Source organism: Fringilla coelebs (assembly GCF_963513975.1).
Source record: "Fringilla coelebs genome assembly, chromosome: 3".
Classification (NCBI taxonomy): Eukaryota; Metazoa; Chordata; class Aves; order Passeriformes; family Fringillidae; genus Fringilla; species Fringilla coelebs.
Window position 1 is genome coordinate 35,768,105 of NC_140030.1, and position 15,100 is coordinate 35,783,204.

General features: G+C 36.7%; 1 protein-coding gene across 2 annotated transcripts in view; it reads right to left on the reverse strand.

Moving 5' to 3' along the window:
- Positions 1–11,580: 11,580 nt before the first annotated feature.
- The window catches only part of SYNCRIP (synaptotagmin binding cytoplasmic RNA interacting protein), a 27,213-nt gene continuing 23,693 nt past the window's right edge, over positions 11,581–15,100 (reverse strand). For both annotated transcript variants that reach the window (XM_084203697.1, XM_084203696.1), the window contains exon 12: positions 11,581–15,100. This exon is cut by the window's right edge. The gene's annotated coding sequence lies outside the window, so the exon portion shown is untranslated.

Sequence of the window (15,100 nt, forward strand, 5' to 3'; positions counted from 1 at the left end):
ATAAAACTATAGAAGAACAAAAGAGAACTGCTGACAACATCAAGCTTTTCAAAATTCTTTGAGAAATAAGAACTTTATCCATGCCCTGGAAATAGCAAGATTTGAATAGCAAGGCCCTGAAGTAATGTGGCCAGGACTGGGTTATTCTGGAAAGATATATCTTATTTTAGTATTTAAAATGTAAAAGGATCTTTCATTGATCATACAAATCATCTTGTGGAGTCAGTTCTCCCTGGTTTGGGGTTTAGGGTATGTTTTCTTTGATGGCAGGAGAAGCTTGCCTATTCTAGCATTTAAGAAGTATATTACAGCAGACTTTCAACAATCTGAAATATAAAACTTTAATTCTTGGCTAAGTAACATCTGTTATTAGACTGAGATTGTATTTACCAAAGTGCATTTTTTTTTACCTTAAAAATGCTTTTTAAAAATAACCCAGACAGTGAACTGTAATAAATAGATTCTCACCAGTTAATTGCATTTAATTTATTCTGCAAGTCTGCTTCTGCTCTTTTCAAGGCCTTACATAGTTCTCTCTTTCAAGGATACAGTTGTCAAGGCTAATTTACAATATCTAACCCTTCTTATTTACTCAACAAGGAATTAATTTTCCTTTACAATTATTTCTCATAAGTCCCTGTTCTTTTTGTGGGCCCTTTCCAAGAAGCTTAAAAAGAAGGCTTCATATTAACCTTTAACTACAACCATTTAGCAGAAAACTCTACAGAACACTTATTTTTAATATTCAGCAAATAGCTAAGCTTAAGTAAAGAAGTGAAACTGAAGTTGGCCAGTCAGATCCCAAGAAAGGCAAGCATTAGTAGGCTCTTTGTACTTGACTTTTTTAAATTCAAAACTTAAAGAACATCCACCATCAGTTACTGTTTCCACCTGAGATGATCCAGGTGTATGCAACAACTGTAGGGTGAAAACTGTCCTTTAGCAGTACTTTCTGGCCTTTAAAGGAACACTGAAACTCCAGGGAAGTGACAGCTGACCATTTGCTGCACATTTCTGGTTTGGGTAGAATAATTACTAGCACTTTGAAAAGCAAAATTAGTTTTGCTGTTATAAGACAGTTATATTCGTCTGTTAATGACTTAATAAACTGTTCATAGTCTAGATTTATGGCATTTGGAAGTCATATCCAATACCCACACTGACCCATGCTTGCCAGCTGTATGGAAATGTGTGCTGCCTGTAATTGTAGGGTCTGGTATTTGCTTCCTGGATCACATGCTGACCCTCAGTATGATCAGATTAAAGCAAACTGGATGAGAAAGTGATAACCTGGGCCCAGAAGCACCTGCTCAATACAACAGCAGGGACTTTGGGTTCCTGGATAAAATCCCTCACAAGTTTCCTTCTGGATCAATGGGAGAATTCAGCCGCTGCAGTTAAGGAGCAAAATGGGAGGGAGAAATGGTTTAAGAAAAGATGCTTGAAACATTTTGTAAAAGATCTCTGGTCTTCACACTTGCATGGAAGGACAGAGACAAGTTGTGTTGTTTGTTTAGAAGCAGATTTAGAAAGCAATTTTGAAATTAAGGGGAAAGCCTAAGAAGTTTCAATGGTAACACACCACTCATAATTAATCTTTTTTTTTAAGAGAATGTAAAATACAGTTCTGTTAGAAAACCTGAAATTACTTCCTAGGCTGTGTTTAGGACTAAAAATACAAGGCAGAATAAAGACTTGCAGGGCAAAAAAAGAAAGACAAGGAGACTGGAATAATGCTCTGCAAACCCAGGGGGTGCTGAGGAGCACAGAATGTGTTAGAATTTCACTGGGACAAGGTCCACTTGGGAAGAAGAAAGAAAGCCAAAACAAAAAACAAGCAATGTACTAAGTCAGTTTTGCCTTGAAGAACTTGTAACTCTCAAGGAGAAAGTAAAAAGATTCAGAGACAGACTGGTGTAAAGAGCTTTTCTTCAACTTGTTAACATGAAAAGGAATTTTATGAAGAAATTCTTTCACAGACAAGACACTGGAGAGAATTTAGAGATGAAAATAATTTGTTCGGTTGTAAACTACTATTTATGGGACATTAAAAAAAAAAAGAAAATAGAGCAGTAAGTTGCAAGGTGTCAAAGTTGACTACAACACAGTAAGAAATAGAGGCCTGCAGGAATATGTGCAAAAAAGAGGAGAACTAAATGTATACAGGTGACAATGGGAAATTGTTAAAATAAACTAATATTATGATTTGTGGCAACATTTGGCAAAGCTGAACTCCATAGAAATTTTATTTTCATTCACCCGAGCAAAAAACAAGGTTTTTGGATATGCACCTTAAGTATTAAGCGAGGTTAGTCAGTTGGTTGTATGTGCAAAGAAAAGATCTAGAAAACCTAAATTCTTTGAAAAATGTAGGTTAATCAGGGAGGGATGAGGGAATGTCAAGAAGGATGTTAAGAATTTGTAAGAAAATGCTCGTGAAAGAACTAAGGAGAACTCGTGCAAGCCGTTAAAACAATGGCAGAGCACACATGTAAGAGCTCAGTCAAAATGAAAATTAATCTGTTGATTTACTGTGGGGATAAAGAAAACCTTGCCCTAGATATAAACTGTGAAAATAACTATGTCAGGTCCTGAAGGGAATTCCTGCTTACCAGCCATGGTCAGTGGGAAAAATTTTCAAGTAGGGAGTTCAAGGATGAACTTGAGACAGAATCCCTTGTTTTCAGCTGAATTAAAAAGTGTCAAGGTAATCCTGTTAGATGATGTGTTTCTGTTAAATCATTACAAACTGTTGTAGCACCTACACCTCAGAACTATGGTGAGACCTGAAGAATTTAAAGCTAGTTAAGTTTTTCATCACAGATACACACTGGACTCATAGAACAACTATGTTGGATCAGTAAAAGTTCAGCTGGGTGAACATCCTGTTGATGATGGCTATCAGGGGATACATACCTAGGAAAAAGCTGTAAAAGCATGGCAAGAATATAATAATAAGTTCCTGGAACTCTGATTCACAGTCTTGGGGATATCCTGAGAAAGAATTTATTTCCTAAGTTTCCAGTTGCTTTTGAAGAATGAGAAACTTTAACATCCATAAAAATCATGCAAGGAGTTCCACCCCTTGCACTTTTGTGAGCGAAGATACTGTCCAAACATTCATGTGTTTACTAGAGATGGTGAAAAATCATTCCCTACTCAGCACAATTGCTGCTTATCATTTTACCAAAATACTTTGGTCACCTGAGAAAACTGTCCAAAATTAAGATTTCGTGCTCTAGTGACTAGTCCTTCACCTAAGAGCACTTTTGTACCTTTATCATCTTTGTTGTTCTCCCTTTCCTTTTCCAATTTTATTGTTTCCTCTGTTGTGAGTAGGGACAGGCTGCAACATGAAGAACAAAACTGTTAAGAAAACAGCATTCAAAATTATTTTTATTAGACCTACTGCCTTCTTAAATAGTTTGATTTTTTTGCCCTGCTTCAAGAGTATTTTAACATTTTTATCAGTTAAGATTTATGATCCTTTTTCCTCATTTGGATACAACTCTCATTTCTGATGGATTCATTTTTTCCACCTGAGAAGAAAAACAGTGAAAAAAATCGCAACCTAAAGCCTTCACATACTCAGGAAATTCTAATCAACAGGCAGAAGTCGTTAAAAGTGGAAAAAAGACTAACTGCAACTACAGGTTGCTGTTGTAAGGCAGCTTGTATCCAAGAAAGCTTTCTGTGGATACTTAACATGACCATGTAAACCCAGACCCAGTGATGAGATCTGCAAGATCAGGCTTCTCGTGGTGACTGGTGAGCTGGTATTCTGGAGCCCACTGCTTTTAGCTTCTGTGGACACAGCAGCAAATTCCTAGAGTGTTTTTGTCAGGTCAGAATTCCACAGAGGTATTTTTAGTTCAAGCAACCAGTTTCTCTGACAACATGAAGTATGTAAAACCAGCATAGGTTAAAAGTTAAACAACATAAATTGTCACCTTGCAAAAGTTATTTTGCTTACGTGCTTACATCTTTCATCAGACACTTCATAGGAATTGTTACAGAACCAGTTGTATAACCAGGATATTGTTTTGTTTACCATTTGTTGGCTGAGAATGCATGGAATCAATCTGATATTTTCTTCCTTTTAAATGGCACATGGGAAAAACTGAAGTATTTACAGAATGATAAAAGAGAACATCACAGAAATGTTACATTTTCCTAGCAAGAATATTGAATATACGACAAAAAGCAAAAAAAATCTGATTCTGTGCAAACAGGCAGAGAGCCCCTGGACAGAAGGCTGTTCCTCCTCATATGTATGGATGAGTCCTAAGGCTTTTTGAAAACAGGTTTTTGGAGCACATGGGCAGCTTGCCCATGTCTTAAATATTTTGTGGTATACCTGGAGCATACAGCTCCATGGTAGAGCTCAACTGCAAGAGGAATATGATTGTTTTAATGAGAGTTTGAGAAGCGGCTCTCAGTACCATGCCCTCTGCAAGGCCAGGCTTCCTTAAACTCATAACTGATAGTCCTTACAGCTGATCAATGCTATCTATCAAAGAAGTACCTAAGTTTCTGGAGGTATCCCAAACTTTTTTTGCCCCCCAAATTGCTGCTGTATTTGATAGAAAAAAAGGCATGTATTATCATATAGCACTTCGTCTCTAGCACTGGCATTAACAATGCTTCTGCAGAAGCAGATGGTCTCTCTGTGGGTCTCCCAGCAGACAAGGAAAAGACACAACTGAAATAAAGAAGCAAGAACTATTTGAAAAACTCTGATGAGTACTGCAAAACTCCAGTCACTGAAGTTTTGCTTCGCTTTTTATTTTCTGTTTTATTTAAGTAAACTAGCATTCTAGCTAGGAAAGGATTGGAGCTAATAAGTTCTGATACCATGTAGGGAATTATTATTACCACTCAGTATTTTTCTGAAACTCAATAAATTGATTTGTGACTTTATTACTTGCAACTATATAAGCTACCTAGCTTACCTTTGCACAAAAGAATCACAAAACAAACTGATTAAAACACCAGGCAGTAAGTTTTTCCTGTTTGATAGACACATATTTTAAAGCATATATTAATAAAGGAACATTTTAATATGAAAATCAGTTTACTATCCTTTCTATCAAACTTTAAGGAATAACACTTTCTTCCCCTTAAAACACTGTGAATCTTCCAGTCCAATCTCAAGTTTGGATGTTTTCTGCAGGTAGAGTTTGTAGTATTTTCACCACCATCACCTCAGAAATTGCAAGTGAAGACTGAGGTCTCTGGGATTTCAACAGATGCCTAATGCAACACTAAGAACTTGGATGCTGTAGATAGACCTCAAGTTGGGGTCACTGCAGTTCAGATGCAAGAGAGAAGGATTTTTTTCCTGAAGAAAGTAGATTTTGCTTCAGAAGATAATCAAAACAGAAAGGATTATCTAATATCATCCAGGTTCCTAGCAGACCATATAATGAGAAAATTCTCCACTTACCACCATTCAGCTTAGATGCAGTAAATTGTATATTAAGTATTAAGCTGTAACCGTAGAGTGGTGTTTTGTCCACATCCGGTGTGTTTCTGGGATAGATTATGATCAAGAAACTTGGGAGTATCAGCCAGTGTCAAATTCTGGAAAGCCCATGGTATCTGGTGTGTTCCTGGACCACTGCCCAGCTGTGTGCTCCCCTCTCCATTCTCCCCTTCAGCTGTTAGGGCTGGAGAAATCAAGCTACCTATGCAGTAATGACTAATTCTCCTTCCCCAAAGGCAGAAAGAACAGAGAAAGGACCAAACTGAAATAATGTATTATCTGGAGGGGCAGCCTTGATAGTGAGAAGACATTAATTTAGTACATTTAGTCCAAGGTGTCTTAGTTCAAAGCTGCTCCCCTGAGTTTCACCAAGAACTCAGACCAGGCACCTATTGATGTCGCCCTGATTTTTTAAGATTTTCTAAGCCTTTTGATGTTGACATTATTGTAGAGAACTTTCTCACACACTTTCTGTAAATAACTCATTGTTTTACATTATTTTATACAAGAAGAGAAATTTAATAGACTGTTAGTTTGTCCAGTGTGATTGGAGAGGTGGCACTGTCACCCTCCAATCCACTGTCACTTTGGGAAAACTATAAATGTTAGTCCTCTTTTCACTTTAAGAACAGGTGTGCACTTGTGTTCTTTTGTGTCCTGTAGTGACATATCTATGCAAGTTCCTAATTTCACATTACTTCTACCTTCAGGTACATTCCTTTTTCCCAGTCTTCAGAGATGCTGCTCACCATGCTCACACCTGCAGAGAAGGTGACTTTTCCTGACTAAAAGCTCTCTATGAAAACAATCCTGTATATTCTCAGCACTAATGAACAACATACAAAGATTTATCCTCTTTTAACTCAGGAAGTAGAGACTGTGCTGGCAAACAACTTCCAAGTGTATTCTACCTTACCACATTCCTTCTTCAACCTCCTCCTACCTTCTGATCTGATACAGGCCTTAGCTTTAGAAAAAAAATTCCTTTTGTTCATTAAGGAAGTGTAATTCCTTGAACTAAGACATGTAGCCTAGACTCAAGGAAACAGAACATCTTCAAACAAAGTTCAGCAACCTTCATACTGGTTCTTTAAGTCTTCATCTCTTAGGGTCCCAGAGATATGCTTCCAAGCACATACTGTTAATTTTAAGCACTTTCATTTCTGAGCAGCAACCACCTTCAGTGTAGAATACACCTATTTGGGTTCCTTGCACTACCAGCTCTTTAATGAATTAATTATCAGCCACTTCTCCCCAGCAGGGTGCTGAGCTTGTATTGCACTTCTCAAGAACAAATGCAACTCTGTACAAGGCACTGGTGTACTTGGGAGCTCTTTGGGCCCATCCCAAACTTGAACACTGCAGAAACTGCTGAATTGGCATTGATTCACCCCAGCTTTACAAGTGAAACAACTATTCTCACTTTGTGCCCTGCATTGAGACATTCAAACCAAGCCTTTAAAAGCAAACTTCGCTAGGAACTTGGCATTTCCTCAAGCATCATTCAATTATGAGGAATCATTGGACCTTATTAAAAAGTTTTTCTCAACTACCCTACTTTTACCCACCCTCTAAGGGATTATTAAGAGCAGTGAATGGCAAATGTGTTATACCATTAAATGGAGATGGAAGAACTTACCTATGTGGGGAAAGGTCTGCCTTTGGGATATGTGTATCAGATATTCAACGCTGGCTCTTATTTCCCTCTAGACAAGTCCATTAGTTCACTACTTCCAAACAGCAATTTTACAAATATCAGCTCTAGGACATTACTTACTTCTCTTAACAGGACATTTGAAATAGCAGCATTAGGCATAGTAACAGAGTGGGTTTTTACACAGATTTCTATTTTGCTGTGTTCAAAACCTCCTCTTACAGAGACACAATTTTCTTTTGAAACGTGTCAATGGCCCTGATGATTTTAACGGCCAGGACTGGATATTCTTACCTTCTGACATATAATCCAAGGGCCCTGTCTGCTTTTGACCTGGTGCTTCCATGCTTCCATCTGGCCAAGATCCATCACCTGACATTCCCCTCTCACCATGTTGTAGCTGCTACATGGTGTCTGGCTAAAGAGTGTACATACCTTTCACAGGAAAAGGACAGACATCTTAGAGGCAGGGAAGATTTTACAAAGCTGTAACATATATAAGTTGTTGTGTGTTGTAGTTTGCCAGGTTATTTCCCTTTTTTTTCTTTAATTCTAGATTAGAAACTTGCCAGTAGCGTAGTTCAGACAGATTTGGGGCTGTCTTTTGCCCACAGGGAAAGGACTTCTTTTTCAAAGTGTTTCATTTCTTTCCCTTTTCTCAGGGAGCAAATAATATGCTTTGTTAAGAGCTATCCAAAATGGGGAATATTCGTGATGTGCTTGGTCCTAGGCTAGCCTTAAATACAAGGCAAACCCCTTGGTATTCCTCTGAGGAGGAACTCCCTGGTTGTCAACACTGCTTGAGAAAGAACAGAGGTATTTACAGAAGACCTTCAAGTTTTTCTTTTCACAGAGACACTTTTTGCCCTTCCAGATGTCTAAGTCATGATGTCTGTTCTTTCTTAATGTGAACATTAACCACAATTTAGTTCATTTGCGAAACCGGAGATCTCTCTACGTTACTTTTACCATGAGGAAGAAAGGCAGAAATTCAAGATTGTCACATTCATCTCACCTGCCCCATATCTAAGAATTCCAACACCTCTTCCTAAACATCTTTCAGGGTCAGAGGATATGGGTATTGGGGGGGGTGTTGTGTTTCAGTTCCTGTGGGTTGGTTGTGTCTCCCCCCACCCACCCACCCATATCCAGCAGTATATGCATTTTTGCTAACTACATGTATTCTAAGATTGACTCTCTTGTTAAACAGGTTCAGTCTTTCTCAACAGTCAAAAAATTATCATGATTCTAAAATGCATGCCTTAATTATGGGCTCTAACTACACCCAGCCATCTAAACTTAAAACCAGAATTGCTAAGTTATTCTATCTTAAACTGCATTAAGAATTTGAATCATACATGTTTAAATCTTCATGTATTAAAGAAGGAAAAGGCTGCTTCATAAGGATTTAGAAAGTTGTAATACACACTATGCTGTCTCTCGTTCCTTCAGAGACTTAAAAAATTGGAGTGGATCATCATCTACTTGCAGCTGTACTAGTTATTATTGTAGCTGTTCTTTACTAGCTCCACAGTAAAACTACAGAAGCATTTTAGCACATTTCAATACCACGTAATCTGCTTTAGTACAGGTCATCACTGAAGGTTGTTTGTGCACACCTTGTTGAGATGTGACCACTACCTGTTATATCTCAATGCCACCTGTACCTGCATGGTGAGTACACCTTCATGCACCTCAAACTCCATTACACACCGGCAGGCTTTACTTGCCAAAAAGCTTAGTTAGCAATGTTTTTTCACTATTCATTTGTATACTCCACTCATCACTCAGTGAAAGCAGTACTATTTAGAAATATTACACTTGAGGCAATAAACTGTGAATGCTTATATACTGCCATTAAGAAAACAAAACTTTTACTTGCTAGCAGAAACCTGTACTGATTTTGACAGTTAACCTAAGAAAGGACCAACAAGCTCAAATTAACTCTTAGGGTCTAAGACTTACTGATCAGTTCAGGACATATGAATATTAAGATAATGTTCTTGGACAGAAACATGGCCATCTGAACAAACCAAACTTCAGGTTAGTGTAATATTAAGCAAAAATGTGAACGGCCATTTATTACATCGTTCCCACTGTAAGGTCATGTCCATGCAAACCCAAGCTGAAAACATCATACTAAATCCCATGGATTTAAGATCTTACAGATCCCTTCTTAAACGGAAGATTGATCCCACTGGAGTTATCCCCATAATGAGGGGGTTTTTTTCCTGAGAGGTTGTGTTAATATTACAAGAAAATAGTGGAGCAAGGCACTGCTAATGCTTGAAGCCACCTAAGCCTCATTATACCATCAGGTCTTCCAATGAAAGAAGTTAGGACCTGTCCCTTTGAGTCCAGGCCTAGTCTTCTGTCAGCATGAAACCCACATCATGTTTCATTCTGACAGATTTTAACAACATATATGCTAGTTTTCTTCAAAGCAGCTTTTAGGCATCTCACCAATTCAAAAGTAAGTGTAAATCACCACACTTCTGTAACTGTAGATAACAAATACAAGACAGTTTCACTAGACTAATTCAAGGCAGTTACACACCGATCACTTCCTGGCAAAAGACACATCAGTGATTGTCACTGAATGTTTATCGTCTGCTAGAAGTATCAACTTAAACACACACACACGAAACTCAAAATTCTGTTGAAAATTGTGGATTGGAAACAGGTTGGCTTATCAAAACAATTATTTGTACTAGAAGAAAAAACATTTAATTGCAACATCCAAAGGAAGTCTTTGACCACAATCTGAAACAGGAACAACCCTTTAATAGCCACTTTGGCTTTCCAGATGCAGGGACTACGTATTTTTATCTGTCATCTCAAATGCTGCAATGTTAAATCACCCCTGAATTGTAATACATATGTGCATAATGAAAAGATTACCTATAATTTATTTCATGCTAGCTCTCAACAGTGTTTTGCAATACAGCTTCATTTTAAAGTATGCTGACATTGCTTCTTAAGAAAAGCCCTGGTTTACTGATTTGGCATCTATAAATTTATCTTTGTCAAATTCCCAAGGAGGAAGCTTTTTAATCCCAAAGTCATTACACTTAGTAATAGTACTTAGTAGTTATTTTTAAATAACCATTATGAGTGACAGAATTAGGTACATTCCTCATCCCACTGAAGAGAAAAAAAAATCTGAAAACTGTTACTTTAGATGGTAGAACAATACTAAAAGCATGACACTTGGAACCAGAAACTCAGGATCTGATACATTCCATTCCTGGCTTTCAATAGATGACTTGTGTTCGTGTAAAAACCTTTCAACTACTATGATTACTAACCCATTAGTGTAAAAATAGATACTGAATTATCTATGAAGCATTTAAGACATTTTTAGATCTGAAATATTTAACACTAAACAGTGTCAGATAACACTCAACATTCACTTGGCAATGAAATGGACACACTAAAATTAAAGAGTTAAAATGCACAACCTGGGTTAATCACTGCAGATAAGGAATCAATTAAACAGTCTACTGAAGTTGAATTTTAGGTACTGGAAGTCATTTAAGTACTAGAAAGTCTATTTTTACTTACCATTATCTTCTGTGAAGTCAAATTACAAGGACTATTCTATTGTCTGTGCAGCAGAACTAAGAGTGCATTTCATAACTTCCTTAGTGCAAAGAAAACAAGGAGTAAGATTCCATGTCTTTCCTTCATGTTAGCAACCAAAGCAAGTACACTGCCACAATAACCGTGCATAGGGAACGGTCACCAATAATCAGCCAAATGAATCACTCTCAGATTATGGGGAATTCAATTTTTTGATAACTCCAAGTTTTCCCTAAATGACTGTTTGAATACAAGTGTCGGCTTTAGAATGGACACCGAACTTCAAGAACAGTTACTTGAACTGAAATATATTTTGTGATTCAAACATTAAATATTACATCTGCATTTAAGGGCCTATTACCTACATGTTATGATGGCATTTTCTAGATTTCACAGATGCTTTTATTTTTCTACTTTTTAAAAAAATTAAGTTTTTACCAGGTACCTGGAAGTCTGACCATCTAAGGAAGCTTTAGTGAAGATAGCTTTAAATAAATCATATAACCCAATTTATCCAGATGAGCTCAGCTGTGCAACATCTGCTCAGGAGTTGACCACTTAAAAATATGTACTTTGTGGAAAAACTAGTAACCAGTTATATATTGGCAAGAAAGAGTATAATTACATAAGACAGTCACCCCTCTCCAAACTGCCTGTAAACTAACAACATAGTCCTAGTGGCACTTTTCAACTCTCCTTTGTAACAATCTAGACAAAGGGGCATCTGAGCAGTGACTCTTTCCTCCCATGGATTTTTTAATGTAAGGAAATATACACGTGCAAACTGTGACCAGATAACTGAAAATCAGGCTCCTGGAAAGATTTTAACATCAGAGCTTCTAGGAAGCATTGTTTATTTGTACTAGATGGCTGTAATTGACAGTAATTTATTCCTTCTTCCCCCACTACCTGTATTAAGGATCAAGGAATCTTCAGCTCAACAACTTCTTCAGTTGCCACATCCCATTTTCCTCTGACAGAGCAAAGGGCAAAATACAACCTGGTGTTTCCTATGCCCAACAAATTCAACTAGTTAGCCTCAGACAAGAGATGTCATGTGCTGGTGCTGGAGTTAATTCAGCAAGACACTCCATAAAGACAGACTTTTATGTCCATTAAGTCCAAACAGTCATAAAGACAGGAATCTTAAGATTCAGGGCATGAACACAGACTCAAGCTTGCACTTGACTCATTTCAATTGCCTGAAAACTGTCTTGTCATATTTACTGCCTCGGTGCCTACTTCAAAACTTGCTACTCCATTTTAAACAAATAATATTTTCCACTAATATCTTACTAATGTGAGGGAATAACAGTCTTAATGCTGTGCTGTGTATCAATTTAAACACACTCTTTTGTGAAAATGTTCTGAGTGTTTATGTCCATGTTGCCTTTCAGTTTTATTTCTCCAAAAGAAAAAAAAAACTTCCCCTCACTGGCATATGGAAGCGCTAAAATAATTGCTAGGCTGAACAGGAAAATTAAGCCTCTGAAGAATAATCAAAGGCACAAGGGAATAAAAAGTTGCAGCCACATATAATATTTCTATCCTGAAGTTGGAAATCCTGCTTTTAGAGGACAATACATTTATTTTAGACTACGTCATGCCCCTCGACCCCAACAAGAACAGAATTAGTATTCCTTATTTTAGATTTTAAAGACAGTATTTACGTAAGAGTTGTACAACGCAGAAATTCAGAAACTGATCTCAGTATCTTATTGTAATAACAGCCTTCCTCCAACAGTATAAACACAAACTTAAGTTCTGGATCATAACAAATCTCCTCTTTAAAAACTGCAAAGAAAAAAAAAGTACAGTTGCACGTCCTATATGAAACCTTTCAAACAAAAATGAGTATTAAAACAGGAGTATAATTTTAAAAGCTGTGTATTGGAGTGTTTATAAACCAGAAGTGTTAAGCAGCAGCAGTTTCCGGTTTCTTATTAAATTCAACTAGACTCCAAATTTAGAAACACATTACAAACCAATGTGGAACTATACTACTTATGCACCTTTGCAGGTGTTTCAGTAAAGAAAGCCTCCTATGAGAATAAACAGAGGCAGCACATTATATTAAGTCAAAACTTGCCTTCAACATGCCAAAAAGAACTGTGTCATGTTCATTTGTCACCAAAGCATCCCCTAAGAGATGCATTATTGCTGTAGAACATTTCAAGTTTACCAACACCCAAGTGCAACCAAACTGATGTTGTATATATGCACTTGCCCACTCTCACCAGTATTTCCACTTAGTTTTTTCTTTAAACAAGCAAATTTAAAGCTTTAAAAAATAACATTTTTTTGATTTTAGGGGTTTTTTCCACAATATTAATCACCACATGCAATTTAGTTTTCTGATAATTTTTCTAAAAAACTGCACCAATATCAGAACAGTGCAAATCATATTTAATTGTAAAAGTTATAATGGCTTGAGTTCATAATTAGAGGGAACACTGTCAGGATCTTGGTATTTTGCTCACTCACCATTGCTTGCATTCCATTAAAAACTTTCATGTCAAGTTTTCTTTTTTCTTTTTCTTTAAATAGTCATCCCCCATGCTTTTATTAGAGCTGAAATTAGGGATTTAATCCACAATTTCAACACACGTAGTGCCTTAGTTGCAATGTTTTTATGCACTTCCGTCTACTGTTACAATTCCATAAACGTATTATCCCCCACAACACGTTTCCAGACTAAGAACTAGTCACTAGCACTTGTGATCCAACAAGTGTTTTAAGTTTTTCAGCAATGGAGAGATTTCAAGATTAAGAAATCTGAGGACTTTCCCTCTCCTACAGGCCCCAGTGTTTTATTTCATAGCAAGTTCAAAATTGGTTTCCACATCTTGACAGTGTTCCTTATAAACCATATGACAGTAAAAGTGCCAGTAGGCATGGCAACCTCTTTGAAGGGAGCATTTAAACTCCTTGGCACTGGGAATGCCAGCACCAAGGATTACATTGAAATTCAAAATTATATTTAAGGCTACAATTAGAAAACCCACTTTCCATAAGCCTAATTTCTCTAAGTAGATTTCAAAATTCAGAAGCTAATGCAACTGTTAAGTTTTACACTCGAATTTGAGGAAGAAATTTCTTTTCTTTAGCAAGGGCAGTATGGTAGCAAATGTATCTTAGGCATTGACTACTCATTTCACCATCGTTCACTTACTTTGTCTTAAAGTTCAAAACTGGCAAGGCACATTTACATATTCCAATGAATACTTGACAATTTTTAATTACACTTTATGTCCCAGCTATCCCAGTAATTGACATACAACATACTAAAATGGTTTATTAAGATAACAAAAAAAAAAAAAAAAAATCAATTAATGTGAAAACATACAGGCTATTGGCAACCACTAGTCTAAAAATTATGTAAATACAAGTAAACATACTGAAATGTGTGCGATTCTAAGTTTTTAACCAGAAGATCTCTGTACTAACACACATTTATATTAATGACACATAAAAAAAATAAAAACTTTATTACAAAAATAAGTTACACTCGCCTCCAGCTTACAGTATAAAACAATTTTATTTGCAGGAATGCAAAATGATTGTTTGCCATGAGAATTTTCAACATATGACATGTCTAATTTTGTTAAAATTTGCATTTACTGGGGGAACTGGTGTGTATAAAACCTTAATTAGGTATAAGCTTCAATTTTCATTGTGGTGCCTATGGGTATGTAGTATAACTGCAGTATCCCTTTGTGAAGGGTGTTAAGGGAACTCTTTATGCCAAGTCCAAAGCAAGTCATAATTTTATCTATCTTTTACCTATATGAAACTGGACTTGGCAAGGTTCTGTTTTTATTTTGTCTTTTTTTTAAGGGTTGTTCAATAGAGGATGCTTCACCACTGAACACTCACTGTCATCAAGGTGCTTTAGAAAATTAAAAACATAGCACAAATGATTGTACTCTACTCTACTCTACAGGTTATCATGATCTGCGTAAGAGAAATGGAAAGCTGATCCACATGTTTTTACAGTGATCAGCAGTAAGAAATGCACTAATGAAAACATACCTTTTACCTAAAAAGCTAAACTACAGCCATATACTATTCTATGATTTATGAAAAACTTCAAAATATCCAAATGTCAGGCTTCACTGTACAGTTGTCAGTTTTAGTCTGACCTTTTATAAAGGGACACTGCAGTATTTAGTACAAGTTGCTGATGCACTTTTTTTGAACATCTGATGTCTTACAAAAGTAACATCTTGCTAAACTATTATACATCCAAATAACTACAATATCTGAAGAAGCAAGGCTGCTTTTTCAGCCACAAAATACGACAAAAGCAAGGCCTGTTATGATGGTCATGAGGAAGTCTTACAAAGCCTCTGGAACTAAAGGCAACTAAGAATGTTACA